The sequence below is a fragment of the Tyto alba genome, unplaced genomic scaffold (assembly GCF_018691265.1).
Source record: "Tyto alba isolate M040663 unplaced genomic scaffold, T.alba_DEE_v4.0 Super-Scaffold_21, whole genome shotgun sequence".
NCBI classification, from domain to species: domain Eukaryota; kingdom Metazoa; phylum Chordata; class Aves; order Strigiformes; family Tytonidae; genus Tyto; species Tyto alba.
Window position 1 is genome coordinate 15788599 of NW_024881295.1, and position 15385 is coordinate 15803983.

Consider the following 15385-nt stretch of genomic DNA (forward strand, 5'->3'; position numbering starts at 1 on the left):
ACTTAATCAGAAAATCCTAAATCTAAACTTACTTAATCTTTAGATTTCCTCTTGCAAAATAAGAATCTTTAGTAAGTTTGGTTTTTTTGTTTCACTGCTCCTCAGTGTTGCATTTACGTACCAGTTCTTGTTTTCCACATAGATGGTTGTGGTATGTATTCTTTTAGCACTTTGCTTTTCTATGACTGGGCAGTAAGTGTATCTGGACTAAAGTCCTACTCTTTCTGGATTTTGGATAACTACTACAGCTTTCATCTTTGCAGCTGTCAGTGATCAAGCTTCCAAACTGAGCACCGGGTTCTGCTTTTGTGGCACACCTGTAGTAAAGGAAAAGCCTTTACACACGCATGTTTAACCACGGTGTTTCTTGGTTCAAATAGTGCTTTTTGGAACAGATTTGTTTCACTCTTTTCTGATGGTTTCATCCAACTCATCAATAAGCTATCTGCCAGTGCTTTGGAAAAGCAGTTGAACTTATCTGAGTCCTTATTTTCTCTACAGCTAGAGCTAGGAACAGAAACTCTAAATGTTGAAATAGAATGCAGCACATGGAAATAAAATATTGAGGGAAGAGACAAGAGGAGGTTACTACTGTTTGCTAGGATGAATATTTGTTCTAATGCTCAATGAAAAGACTTCAAAGAGATCGTAAGATCATCTCTATAGAAGTGAATGGCCTAGATTTGGCCATCATTGAAAGTGCAGCTTTTATGTTTTTCTAGTGCTAATGTTTTCCTTGGAAAACTGATACAAGCAATGGTGTAATGCATGTAGATAGTCACAGACAGAATAAGCTGAAGGTTGGAATGCAGAAGAGACAAATAGCTCTGTTGTACATCACTCCACAGTGATTGGCCAAGTTACAACATTATCTTCAGGTAGGTTATATTCTGTAAAAAAACTTGTATTAGAAGTTACCAAGACTTTCTCTAATACCACAAACATAAACGTGCTTGGCCATGACAAAAAGGGATTCTTTGTACAGGATCTGATGGTCTGCTGCTCTCATGAAGGTAGCAAGACCTTCACAAATCCAAATCTTGAACATTTTTGAAAAGCAAAATAGTAACTAGTTAAGTGTCTGACTCTGGGGCTCATACTAGAAAATACTGCAGTTGCTACTTACTACTTATTTTCCTCTGTTAGTTTTGTATCTCCTCTTGCATCTTCCTGTGCAGGAAAGAGGAAGAAATAATTACTGGTGTTGGCATTTGAGCCTACTCAGCAGCTAAACACCCCACAGCCGCTCACCCACCCTCCCCCCACTTGGGAACGGGGAGGGAACCGGAGGGGCAAAGGGAGACTCGCGGGTTGAGATAAAAACAGTTGAATAACGGTCACAGAATAACACACTGACAGCAGTATCAACAGGTAATGTACAATGCACCTGCTCACCTCCTGCCGACCGACACCCGCCTGCTCCCAGCCTGTGATCCCCAACGCAAAGGCCCCACAGCCACACCCCCGGAAATGAGAGCCCCTCCTGGCCCTCTCCTGCCTTTATATAGTGAGCACAAGGTCACGTGACATGGACTATCGGCCAATCGGGGCCCAGCCCTCCAGCTGTGCTCCCCCCGCCCCCGCACACAGGTGAGGGCACTGGGCCCTGGGGAGCCCCTGGGGTCTCAGGGGGCTGCAGCTCCTCCCGCTGCCAGACCAATGGGAGCTCTAGGCCAGCCCCAACCAGGACAACTGGTCACACTTACATACAAAAAATAGTGGCCTCAAAAGTGTTTCTAGTGTTAGTCAATCACTTGGGCATCAGTGATTCAAAATAGGCCCTTTAGAAATGGTCCTAACACCTTATAGAAGCGTATTGCATCTGAAGTCTGAGACTAGTGGTTTAGTACCCCCTGCCCCCCCCACAAGCTAACTGAAGCACTTATGCTTACTCAGTTTATTAGAGGAATTGCGGGTACTCTTAGCTTGAGCCATGTCAACTGTGACAGGAACTTCTTCCTGCACCACCAGTTCTCTGCAAGTGTGTTACAAAAAGCACTGGTTCGTTTTAATCTTAGGACAAACAGATGACATAATTTTAATTACAAAATAATGGTATTTGTATTACCTGGAACATCCTTGTCCTTCATCCCAGGCAATAGGGGCTGTTACCAAATTTTATTACTTTAGGCATGCAGAAGAAAAACAGGACTATCTCATCCAGGTTTACCCAGTGTAGTTAGCAATCCTGTTGTGCCATCTTCTCTTCCACATTTGGACACAGGTTTTTGCAAGTAATATATGAAACAAAAGCAGCATTTCAGGTGGATTTCAGAGTTCCCACTGCAGTGTCACTGCAGCACTGTTTTATTATTTTAACCATACTGCTGATTTAAGCAAATGAAGTAGGATGAACAATTTTTTTTCTTAACTGATTTGCCTGATGACCTAGGGCAAATCAATGAGGATATTGATTTTTATTCATCTTTGTATAAGTATGCAAAATATTCCAGTTGGGTATAGTAAACAAGCCCTAAGCCAGCTCAGCACATTAAGAAGCTGGACAAATATGGGGAACAAAGGAGGCATTAAATCAGGGTTCAGGTAAAAGAATTAAGTTGTGATGGGGGAGACAAGTACCGCAGATTAATGGAGAGTGCAGAGCTGGTTCTGTCTAGTGCTGGAAAAGGAGTTGGGGAAATAGATAATGTTGCACTTATTCTGCACAGTTGGCAATGGAAAATTTAAGAGCGAGTTTGACACTAAGTGATCAGCAGAGGACTTAAAATGTTACTGCACATCTGAGTCACAACCTCTTTTTTAGTACTTAGTTTTTACACTGAGAGGTATTAACATTAATCAGAGAGACACATGCTGTATGAATGATCCCTGGAGGTGTGTGCCAGTGTCAAGGTGAGAGAATGACTAGAAGAAAACAACCAGAAAGTACCGAGAACTGAGGCCTCGATGACTTTATTAAGCCAGTAGCAGTTGACAGAGCTATAACTTCTGAAAGGAAGCTCTGAGCTGGCTGTCAGGGTAAGTGCTACCCATCAGAAAGCTGGTAGTGTGATGGGGTGAGCGTGTTGCAGGGAGGCAGGTGAAGTGCCCAGCTGCCTGCTGAGAGCCAGTCTTGGAGGAAAGCACAGCCCTGTTTTCCATAAGAAGCCTTGTTTAAAAGCTAGCAGTGAGAATCTGGCTTTTGGGTGAATCTGGACATGAAGGCCCATCTACAGGCCTTTGGGTGCTCGCTGTCTGGAGAGGTCACAGGTCCCAGCCTGCAGCTGGAGGGTACCTTGTTCATCCCGTGCTCCTGTCCTGAACTGCTGATGTTAGCAAGCGGTGGGAAATAAGTAACAGAAGAGTGTGCATCCCTGTTGGAAGATATAAGTGTCAGATAATACCTTACACAGACCAATAGCATACACAGTACAATGAGGCTGGAGCCATCTCCATAGACCCACAGCCTGTGCCTAAAATAGTCTGGGAGATTAAGAGAAAGTTACCCATTTATTTAATTCCAAAGAAATTGCAGTAAATGAAGAACAGAAGGATTTGGAAATAAAAGCGAACTACCCCAGAGGAAAATTCAAAGCAAAAAATTTTCCTTGGTTAAGTGAACTCAGCTGCTATTCTGGGGAGCAAAGACTCCCCAGTTGCAGTAAAGCAACTTGCAAAAGGTGTTTAGCCCTGAGTGAGAACACAGACAGACTGCGGCACAGTTTGGCTGTGTTTGCCATTTGATACAGGCAGCTCAGAGAGGCAGGTGGGGGCTCCCATCCTGCCTCTCAAACGTGTTTGTAGGGAACAGGCCGTGACAAGAAGGCCTTTCCAGGGCTGGGAAGCTCCTGCTGCTCTCAGCCAAGGTAGAGCTGGCTGGGAAACCCCAAATCTGTCTTCCTAAGCATCTCATTCAGAGCATCCCATACCACTTCTTTGGCTTCGCTTTAGAGAAAGCAAGAAAAACATCTGTACAGGAACATTCTCAGGTTAAGAATCATCCTGACCACATGCCAAAAAATGTCATTTCCCAGCACATGTTACATGATAGAAATCAAAAGCTGTGGAAATCAAGGCTACCACATTATTTTTGGTCATTCAAAGCTGATGTGTTGTGAGACACTGCATAGCGAAGCTATTAAGCATGGTCCCTCCCAGCATTTCTGAAGGCCCTTTCCCATCCTGTGTCCAAAAGCATTTGCATGAGGTCAGCTCCTTTTTCCAGACAGACAGTCCCTGGCCCACACATCCCCTACCTAAACACCGAGTGGCTGCACATACCCAACCCAGTACCAACTGCAACCCCTGGGGCTGTTCAGGATCCTGGATTTCATCCTACCATCTGCCAGTGGCAGAAACATGCTCCATGGTTCCCTGATCCCAAAACATACCTGCATGCACCAGCCCAAGGCCGCCCAGCAGCAGCAGCAGCAGTGTTTCTGGTGTCAAGGTACAAGAATCCAAAAATGGTCCTGATAGACTGTATGACAAAAAGAAATTCCCTCCTGACTTCAGCTGGTAATTGGCTCTGAGTCATAATGCTCTGGGAAGGTTTTTAGCACTTAAAAATGGGATAGTATTTTATGCTGCTCTTAAACACAGAGATATGTCCTTGTTCAAGTAAAGATATCAAGTGGCTTCTCAGATGTCCTGCAACGAGCTCCACAGATTACTTATATAATGGTTTAAAAAGTTTTATAATAGATGTGCCTACTGGGATCACATTTTTTTTTTGCTGCTAGGCTGAACTTGGGTCACTAAAGCAACTATTTAACCATTTACTCTCTGATGGTTGTGCTCTTTACCTATGTCTAAATGCTGCCCAGACAGGCAAGACTCCACACACTTCGTATGTATAGCCAGCAGCCCCACATGCTCCCTGTGTGTCTGTGTACTGATCAGTATGAATCAAACACCCCTGAGGGGTGATACTTTTAGATCCACAAATGACAGAGATGAGACACCCCAGATACCTATACATGTTCTGCACGCACATAAACGCATATGCAGCTATCCCCATGCCTATATGGGCATACTGACGTCTACTCACTATGTCACTCTCATGGCATGATTAAAAAAATGCATGTGGGCACCCGCATGCAAACACCCACACCCCCAAAGCCACGCATGGCATTTGTGCCTGTAAAACCAGCATGCTCACTGTGCAGCCTTTGCTAGGTGGGTGCTGCCCCAGAGCATCAGCAGCTCTCACAGACCTTCCGGACGGCTGGCGGGATGACATGGTGGAAGAACAGTTTGGGCTGATGGCACGTGTCCTCGGTTTGAGTGAGTGGTGGGGTTTTTTGGGATCAGGGGAGGGGGCTATAGGGGTGGCCCCCTGTGAGAAGCCTCTCGAAGCAACCCCAGCTCCAAGTCAGCTCCACCTCTGCACCAAACCTGAGCCAGTCAGCCGCACCTCCACAATAATGTATTTAAGAAGGGACGTGGTGACGAGCAGTCAGACTTGTGAGGAGGAGTTGCTGCAGCTGCGTGAACACCAAGGTCAGTGGAGGAACAGAGGAAGAAAGGAGGGGGGAGGTGTGCCGGAGCAGAGACCCCCCCTGTATCCTGTGGTGAGACAGCAGGGAAGCCCCACCTGCCACCCATGGAGATCTACGGTGGAGCAGACATTGATTTATGGCCTGTGTTTTTCACATGGATGATCAAGGTGCTGTGCCTGAAGAAGGCCGGGGTCTTGAGGGAAAAGGTAGCCCCGCTGTTGTAGTTCAGCACTGGGAGGATTGCAGCATGCGGGGGTGTCCCACGCCGGAGCAGCTCAGGAAGGGCTGCAGCCATGGGAGAGAATCCAGTCGGAGAAAGTTGGTGTCCCACGCCGGAGCAGTGTGGGGAACGCTGCAGCCCGTGGGAGGGACTCATGTCAGAGAAAGTTTGTGGAGGACTGTCTCCTGTGTGAGGGAAACCACAATGGAGCAGGGGGAAGAAGTTGAAGAAGTTCCCCCCACTGAAGATGGAAGAAGTGGCAGCACTGACTGCACCCCCCCATTCCCTGCCCCTGCACCACTGGGGGGAGGAGGTAGAGATATGGGAAGCAGAGCTGAGCCCAGGAAGAAGGGAGGGGTGGGGGGAAGGTGTTCTCAAGATGTGGCAATGCTTCTCACTGTCCTACTCTGTTACGTGTTGTTAGCGTCTGTAATAAATGTATGTTCTTTTTTTCTTCCCCTAGTGAGTCTGCCTTTTGCTCATGACCATAAAGGGGTGATTTTTCCCATCCCAGTCCTATCTCAAACCCCAAGCCTGGCTCTCTATCCCTTCTTATTGCCAGAAGAGAAGGGGGAGAGAGCGGCTGCGTGGTGGTTGGCTGCTGTTCAGGCTCAAACCACAACACAACTGCATCCCACAATGTCTGTAGTGGCCCTTTGGCTACCCTACGAGTGCTGGTTGATGTGGGAGAAGTCCCTGCATGGAAACTGTCCCTAGGAGAAGAAATGCTGGTGGAGCAACAAGGTCTCCCGAGTCTGCAGCATCACTGGACTTCAGGAATTGGCACATGAAAATTGTTAATGCTGAGGACATCCATGTCCCACCTGTGGCAATAAACCACACAGAGGAAGCTCTGCTGTGCTGTGTCCATGGGAAACCATTCTTGACTAAGATCTTGAGCACTTCATCACTCATGTGCTAAAATCTTTGCGTTTTCGAAAGTTTCATCCTAGCGTAACAGCAACTACTGCTGCAATGCAGATGAAAGGTGCTAACCTATTAAAAACAATTAAAAATGTTATTACTCCAGATATGTCAATGTCATTCTGCAGCAGGACACTCCTCAGGCTTGTACGCATTATGTTGGCAGGCATGAACTGTTTGCTCTCATTCAACCTGAAGCATTTGCCTTTCAGTTCCACCAAGTGACCTCTCGTGAAGTCATCTGGAATTGTAAATTGAAGCAACCATCTGGCTTTTTTTTTCTGTTCCTTATTTAATATATTGCTACCATAGCTTCCCTGCATCTGATCGGTTTTATTGCTCTGTACTAATCATTCCTTTTTCATCCTGCGTTTCCCTTTTTCATTAAGCACCGGCTACGTGCAACAACTGGAAGTGATGGCTGCGTCCGGATGTGTAGCGGGGCTGGAGCTGGCTCTCGCCCCGCTGCCATGGTGGGCTGGCAGCGGGCTGGAGTCCAGCGCTTGGGCCAGAGCACCGGGCCAGAGCCCCGCCACGCTCCCTGCGGAGACAGGCTGGCCACTCACAGGGGCACCACCATCACTACAGCTAACCTCTGCGTGCTTGTCCAAAGCGATGGCTGGCAGGAGCAGGGCCGTCCTCCAGGCAGGAGGTGGCTGTCCTGCACCGTGCACTGGGGACACAGCATTTCTCCGTGGTGCAGGTGGAAAAAAAAAAAAAAAAAAATATAGCTCATGACTTTTCTGCAAGGAGAACTGGGCAAGAGCCTGCTTAACTTATGAATTACCCGCCAGCTCAGGAGGAGGGGAGACCTGACACAGTGGGAAGATGGCGAAAGTGCATGTTTCCCTGCTCTGTGCAATTCCAAAGGGGAATCCCCCGTCTGCAGCACCTATCAGGGACATTTGTGCTCGCTTTGGCTCTGTGCCCGAGGCCTCTGTAAACCTCCTGACCCCTCACTAGGTAACGGCGAGGGAAAAGAGGAGAGAGGCAAACCCTTGGAGCTGACCAAAGCTCAGCTGATTTATTTCTGTAAAGAGATCTCCATGTTGATGAGTGAGTTGCTGGCATTAGGGCATCCCCCTTCTGCTTTGATTTCAACCTTTTGGCTGGTGATTTAGGTTAACAGGCTCCAAACTTTTTTGACTATGCACCTCTATCGGTAAAAGTAAATACATCTATTGGGGGACATATACCCCCAATATGTATGTTTATTTATAAATTATATACATGTCCTACTGTACTAACATTATGTACACTATAAAACATATCAAAGCTAAAAATTAAAAAAGGATGATAAAAAGATTAACTAAATATCATTTTATTTATTACTAGCACAAACAGTATTTTCTTCCTGCACCCCAATGGTGTTTTGTTCTGCCTGCCCCCCACTTTGGAGACCACTGATGTACCAAAAAGGCTTTCCATGCTGGTGTGTGTAGCAACTTCTGTGCTAGGATTGTTGCATCGCACTCAGTCCCCGGTACATCTCCAAGGGTCTCAGGGCTTCCCCAGAGGCTGAGACTGTGAAACCCCCACAGGATCATGAGGGGATCAGAGGGCTGCAAAAATTTTTGGGGGCAAATGCAGGCATCTCTGGGGGATTTCCTTGTCACCATGTGGAGCTGTAACACCCCTCAGCTGCTCAGCTGTGCTGGGTGGGTTGGGAGGTGCAGGGGTACCGCAGAGCGCTCCCCCACCCCCTCACACACCCCGGGTGACGGATCTCTTCATCTCCCACCCCAAGAAGCAGCAAACCCCAGAGGCAGGGAAGTGGGGTGGAAAACCTGCAAGGCACCCCCCCCACCACCACCACCGCTGGATGCTGCTAATGGGAGCAAAGGGTGCCTTTCCCTTCTGGCGCGGCCTGGGCTGCAAGGAGTGCCAAAGATGAAAGGGGGGTTGGAAAGCAAACAAAGGAAGGGAAAGGAAATATCTTGGACAGAAGATAGAAAGCATAAGTTATAAGTCTTTTGGGAGGTGCAGGGGTGTGAGTACGCATGCGCGAACAAAGGATGCAGTGAGCAGTCACTTTGATCTCCCAGGACATCTGGCATGTGGGCATCCGCCATACATCTGCCTATAGGGCAGGCCCAGAGACATGCGTGACTGGGAGAGGAGGATGAAAACCCAAAGCAAGATGCTTGCTGTTTCCCATGCTCCTCACACCCTCTCCTTCAAAGCAGGCAGGAGCCTTCAGCCCCAGAGAAAAGACAGGCGCTGGCGAAGCCAAGCGGTGTCCGGCCCTGGCTCCCTGCGGTTCCCACACCCACAAATGCCCTGGGGTGACGGCCGCCGTGCCCGGCCTCGGCCCCCCCAAACCTCTCTGAGCAATGGGGGAGCTGAGGCCGCAGCATGGAGGGGCTCCTGGGAGGGAGGGAGATCAGCTAAAGCAAGGCTTGGGGAAAGGAGAGCAACCTTCGGGGCACATGCCCTGGGTTTAATTTGAGTGAGGCCTGAAAATGGGCACCCTGAGGCCAACCGGCACCACGTGCCCCCTGAGGTGGGCATGGGTATGCTGGGCAGGGTGGTGAGGAGGGGCCATGTTTGCTGTTTTGGCGGTGACGGGCCCTAAATGCCATCAGGCCCTGGGCCAGCACCCACGGTGCAAAATCCTCTGCAGAACAGCCCGAGCCCGCAGCCGCTGGCCCCGTTCGGCTGCAGCAGTGGTCACCACGCGATGGGACGTCAAAGACGTTGAGCCCCTGTGCTGCTGACTCGAGTGCTTTAAACACCCACCGCGAGATTTGCTTACAAGGGAAAAGGGTTTGTTTCCCCTTGCCGTGTGAGCAGGGAGGGCGTTCAAGCTTTTCTTTACAGGCAATGTTTTTAAATGAATGATGACTTTCAAGTAACATCACCTGCAGCTTGGCAAACAGAGAAACCAGCCCTGCCTGGATGCATGCCAGAATCACAAGCTTTGGCAATAAACACTGTTGACAGGTTTCTGGCCTTACAGAGGGCTGAATTAGGGTACTTCTGTCCCTGTTGACAGGAGCAGCCTTGTCCCTGCAAGGCCCCCAGACCAGGGTAGATTTCCCTGAACTGTTGCAGCAAAGCGTGCCCCATCATGACCCCTACCCCCCCATGCTGCCAAATTGCAGGCAGCCCCATTGCACGATGCCCACAGACATGCCTGTTGGTTGCACACACGGGATGGCAGCTAGCATGCATGCTCGTGTGATGGTCACCGTCCTCTCCTCCTCCAGACTCAACATCGGGCTCGTGGTGGGTTGCACCAGCAAAGCAAACCCTGGTCTGACCCCTACAAAAAGGCTGTTTCAGTGGTAGGCTTCGTTCTTGTCCACCTGGAGAAGAAGCTGCTCCTGGCCCTGCTCAGGGCATCTTCTTGATGGGACAGACTGGGACAGGGGGCTTAGCTCTCCTGGGGGATGCCACCACTGCACCTCTTCTGTAGCAGCCTCCTGGCAGCTAGAGGAAAGCAGTGAGATGTTGGATGCTCTTGAAGCCGTTTCACAACCTGGGAGGGGGGTCTCACCACCAGGAACCATTGGAACCTGCAGGGCACGGGGCAGGAGGCAGGTCAGCCAGGGGAGGGGATATGCGTTTTGGTGGGCCGGGCTGGCTCTCAGGGAGCTGGGCGCTGAGCTGGGTGTTGGGGATGTCCATGTGGACAAGGGCAGAAAAGAGGTTTGGGTTTGGTGTGAGTCAGGCAGCGGGCACACAGGTGCAGAGGGGAAAACCAGAGTGAGAAGAGAGCTGCAGAGGAGAAGTGACATTGGAATCCAGGCATCCAGGCTACAAAGCATGACAGTGATTGACATAGGAGAGGAGGGGGATGCCTACAAAGAGGTCTGGCTTGTCTTCTACAGACTTTCCAGGGAACTCATGCGAGCCTCCATCTTCTTCCTCCTACTCCAAGAAGCTACCTCCCCCAGCGCAAAATTTTCAGTTTGAGGTGTAAAAGTTCTTTGCCTTCCCTTATCCTCCTCCCTGAGCTCAGCAGATCCTCATCAAACAAGGAACCAAGCAGCACAACTCTCCACATCATCGTCTGTTGTGCTTGGAAATCAGCACACAGCTCCTTCCTAGGAAAAAAGAGTACCCTGGTTCCCATGCAAGTGCTTGGGCTGGAAAGAATGGTCTGGGTGTTGCAAGGCCATGCTTGGCGTTACACAAGGGCCCAGGTGAAATATTGCAACCCTCCCTTCTGCCCCAAAATCTAGGTGCTCTCCAAGGGCTTGAACAAGGTGGATTTGTGACAGAGTAACTTCCCAAGGGAATCTGTATTTAGCAGTGGGGAAGTGCAGTAGGATGTGTTTCCCTAGGGAAGAGGAGATCAGAGAGAGGGGAGATGGGGGCAGGCAGCCAAGGGAAGCGAGGTAGACTGGTAAGTGCAGGCTGCATTTCCGCGGGGGAGGTTCATTTCATATGTAGGTATGTCTTCAAAGGGGATACCCAGCTGCAGGGGAACACGTGCTCCTGGGATGAATTGCCCTGCTGGGAACTTGAGCGGAGAGGCAGGCTCCTACAGAGCGGTTTCCCAGGGGATGATTCTAGTTTGCCGCTGATTTTCCTAACAAAATGCAGTGGTGTGGGATCTTCCGAAAACCTGTGCAACCTGGAAATGTCAGGGACCATCAGCAGCCAGGGCTTTGGAGGTGGTAAATCTGCTGGTATCTCCCATTTTGTCCAAGCTCCTGCTAAATGTATGGTCCTGATACAGCCAGCCAGTCTGCAGCGCTGGCTCTAGGCACAAGCCCTGTTAGACATCTTTCCCCGTTCTGCTGATGCAGCAAATCGTGATCCAGCATCCCTCTGGGGAAAGAAAATTAAAGCAAACTCTCTCAAATCTCTCTGGCAGGAGCACAGCATGTGGCACACGCGGTGCAGTTTCCCTCACTGAATCCCCCCATTGGGGAAGCTTGAACTGCCGGCTGAGCCAGCAGCGAGGCGTCCCCCCTGCCTCTTGACCAAACCCTTGGGGCAAAACTGTGTCCTTGTGTCCCCCTGCCCCTTGTAAAGGCACCCCCTCCTCCACCAGCCAAAGGCAGCCCTCTCCCCCACCGCTGGCGTGGGCCAGGCGAGGGTTTGATGGATTGCAATCCTCCTCTGCCATGGTCAAAACAAAGGTCATGGCCCGAGGAAATTGCAAACAACTTTTGCCCACCGGCCCCGGAAGAACGGGTGCGTTTGTGACAAGGGGCTGAACTTTTTACGATCCCTCCACACTGGCAGCCTCCTTGGGAAAGGAATTTAAAAAATCGGGCAGGGAACATGTGGCCTCCTGGTGCTGACAGAGGAGGAGGGGACAGCCCTAAGATGCTGCCCCAGGCCCATGGTGAGCCCCTGCCCCTTCCAACCATCTCCTCCTCCTCCTGCAAAGCCCCTCTGTCTCCTCCCTGCTGGGCAAGCACAGGGCCCTCAGGGCTCCCCATCTAGGGGCCAGCCTTTAGGGCTCCTGTAATGGTCCAGAACAAGTTTGCTTTTTTATTTGTTAGTTCTTGGGAAACCCTAACATTCACTGTGTATAAATATATATACGCAACAGTACTGCACTCTCAGACTGAGCTTATGGCTGGGGGCAAGGCATTTGGGTCCATCCCCCCCTGCCAGGGACGAAAGCTGCCCTGTCAGGCAGGCAGCTTTGCTTTGCCTTTCTGTGCTTGTGCCTTCTCCACCAAACAAAAATTGACACTTTGAAGGCTGGAGGAGCTATAGGGGGAGTCTCACCCCAAGAGAACCGCATCTGCTAGGAGAAATTGCATTTTACATCTCAATGTGGGACAAAAATCAAAATCTTGAAATTGTGAGTGGATGTATTTTTTCTAATTCCTATAACTAAACATTCCTGAAAATAGAAACCATTCACTTTAGCCTAAATCGGAGTCCTCCTGAGCTACCCCAAACGCCTTAGTCCTGCTTTCCTGTGTGAGGTGGTATCTCCCACACTGAAGTCTGGTGACTAATAGGTAAATTCAAGATGGGAACTTTACCTGTAGGATTCTTTATTTTTATGGAAATATACAAAACAAAACAAATAAACCCTTCCTAAAACACTGATGGGTGCCAAGGGCATTCCAGTTTTTCCCTTGCTGTTAGGCACCCCCCAAATATGCACTATCAGTTCTGGCAAAGTTTTCCTGGAGTTGGAGCTTCCCCAGGGACTGCCCCATGATGGAGGTGAGGGGCTGCCATTTATTTCCACTCCGAAACTGGGCACTAAACTGGTCCCCATTGGAACTGATTTGTGCACCCATCTTTGAGACAAGCTTTTGTGGACTAGTGAGCTAATCTGAGATGGCTGGACAAAAAGCTGGAGGTGGGAAGCATCACAGTTCTCAGGAAGAAGGCTAGAATGGAAATTGAGAATTTAAAGCCTCAGAGCTCAGGAAAGCTCTTTCTTAGTACAAACGGTAGTTTTGCCAACTCATGGAAGGAAGGAAGGAGGAAAAGAAACAAAAATTGTGGACAGCAGAAAGATGAAAGAAATGTAAAGAATTAAGGGGACACGTGGCCTAGCTTGATACCGACTGTTATACTCACGATAGCATCTTGTCAAGGTTAGGACGTGGCATTTCCTATAGCACAGATAAGCTTTGTCCTTGCCTGAGCTGCAAGGCAGCTCTAAGAGAAGTGACTTTCCGCCCCTTCCCCAGGGCTGGTTCCAATTAGTGTTGGCTCCACTCAGTGCAGGCTTAGCCCCAGGATTAGAAATCTCCCCCTGCCAATCCCCTCTGACCCAAAGGCTTCCTGGGACTGATGGGGCAACCGAATTCCTCCCCTTCCTAAATTGGACAGCTTGCTCTCGTCACCCCGAACTCTGGCCCCCGCAGAGGGGAGAGGGGGAAGGGGGATACGTGACAGAGAGCAGCCCTTCATCTGTCCCCGGGGAACAACTTACCTCGCTCCGGCTCGGCTTGGAGGGGCCGACATCCTCAAACTGCCTTTGCAGGGCCCGGAGCTGCGGCCGTGCCGGGAAGTGCTCTCTGGATTGCTCGGCTTCAGCCGCCTGCCCGGGGCAGCAGGGACATCTCTGACACCCAGCTGGTTGTTTTGGGGCACTCAAGATGTCGGGGTGCAGCAGATCATGTCTCAGGCTTATCCAAACGCTCAAGGGGTGGGAAGGTGCCAGCTTCCGCTCCTGCGGGCTTCTTTGCACATAAAAATATGCAAGTGTGTAGCAGGATAAGTCACTCTCAGATCAAGCCATAGAAGGTGAAGCGAGTCCCTGAATGGCCACAGCAGTGGGGATGTGCTGGGAATTTACAGTCAGCTCTTGAACAGTTAATTCACTGGGGCTCATTTACCCATTTTTGTAAAATGCTGCTGGCCTGAGGGGATGAACTCACTCCTTAGGGTGCACAGAGGTAAAGAAGAGCTACAAGGACAGGATGAGGCCCCTGGTTTGGCCACCAAGTGTGGCGTCTTGCATCACAGACAAATGTTTTTTAAGCATCTCCTTGCAGAGGCAGATTTGGTGCCGAGAGCCAGGGGAGTGTGCTGGGCTTGGGAGCAACCCCGGCCCCATGAGGCTCCCGCAGGAGGGGCAGATGGAGCCTGTGGCAGAAGCAGGCTATGCTGCAAAGCTGTTTTGGCAGGAGAAGATGTGAGCAAGAGCATCTGTTACCAGCCCTGGAGGAGACAGAGGGAGCTTTCACCAGCTAGAGCTCGGGAGGAAGGGGAAGGGGCATGCAGCGTGTGCCTGGGAGCCTTTGTGCCCCCAGCCTTCTGCCATTCATTCCCCCGTGCCCCCTTTTGCTGGCACCAACTTTTAAGGAAAATCACCTTGATTTTGTCCTGATGCAAAGCTGCTGGATCAGCAAAATTGAGCAAGTTATTTACTCAGGGGCCAGCTGAGCAAAGGGCGAAGTGCAAGCTGTCCCCACACGCCTACAGCAGGCACCTTCCCACATTAAATGGTACGGCCAGTTCCTGGTTTTGATGCCGAAACCCCCCGTGAGGAAGAGCTACGTTGTCTTTAAACAGCTTTCTGCTGGGAGGGCTGCAACCACTGCCCCATCTCACACGAGAGATTTAATAAACAACAAATGACAAGCACCATTTTGGGTCCGATATGGATTCAGACCACTGCACATGAGCTCAAAAGCCTTCCTATTCCTCAAAAAGCCCCCGAGGGCCATCATACCCTATGCTGCTTAGCATTAAAGCAGCACAAAGGGGAACCACAGAGGCTTTATCAGTTCCTCCTTTATAGCAGCCTCACTCCATAGGCTTTACTCAAGGGCAGTCACCCTTTTTAAAACAGAGAGGTTTCCAGGTGAATATGGGGGAACAGACTACCTGTACCCCAAGACCGCATGGTGTTTTGGGGAGGGAGGTCAGCTTTCCAGCACACCTGGGCTGCAGAAAAACCCACAGCCCACCAGGGACTGTGGGGGAAAGCAGTGACACCATCTCGTTTCCACAACTGGGTTGTTCATAGGCAGACAGCAGTGTTTCGGAAGGGGAAATGATCCCAATTAGCTTTCCAGGTGCTCTCTTGTAAATGGATTTCAGGTGGTACAACCATGTCTGACTGCAGCCCAGGGCTTTGCCTGTCTGAAAAAAGTCCTGTGTTCTCCTCCCACCCCCATCCGCTCCCTCCTTACAAAGGAAGAGGGAGACCATCCAGGAGACAAGAAAACACACATACAGCAAGGGTGATTGCTATTTTAAGAACGTACTTTATACAAAATAACCAATTCATATGGAAATAAAATCTACAGACCTCCAAGGATCAAGCTTTTAAAAAAGTTATTTAAAAAAATTACCCAACACACAGTATTAAACTAACTATTGAGGTAACTGTCGCTCTTGGGGAACAAAGGTAATCAGC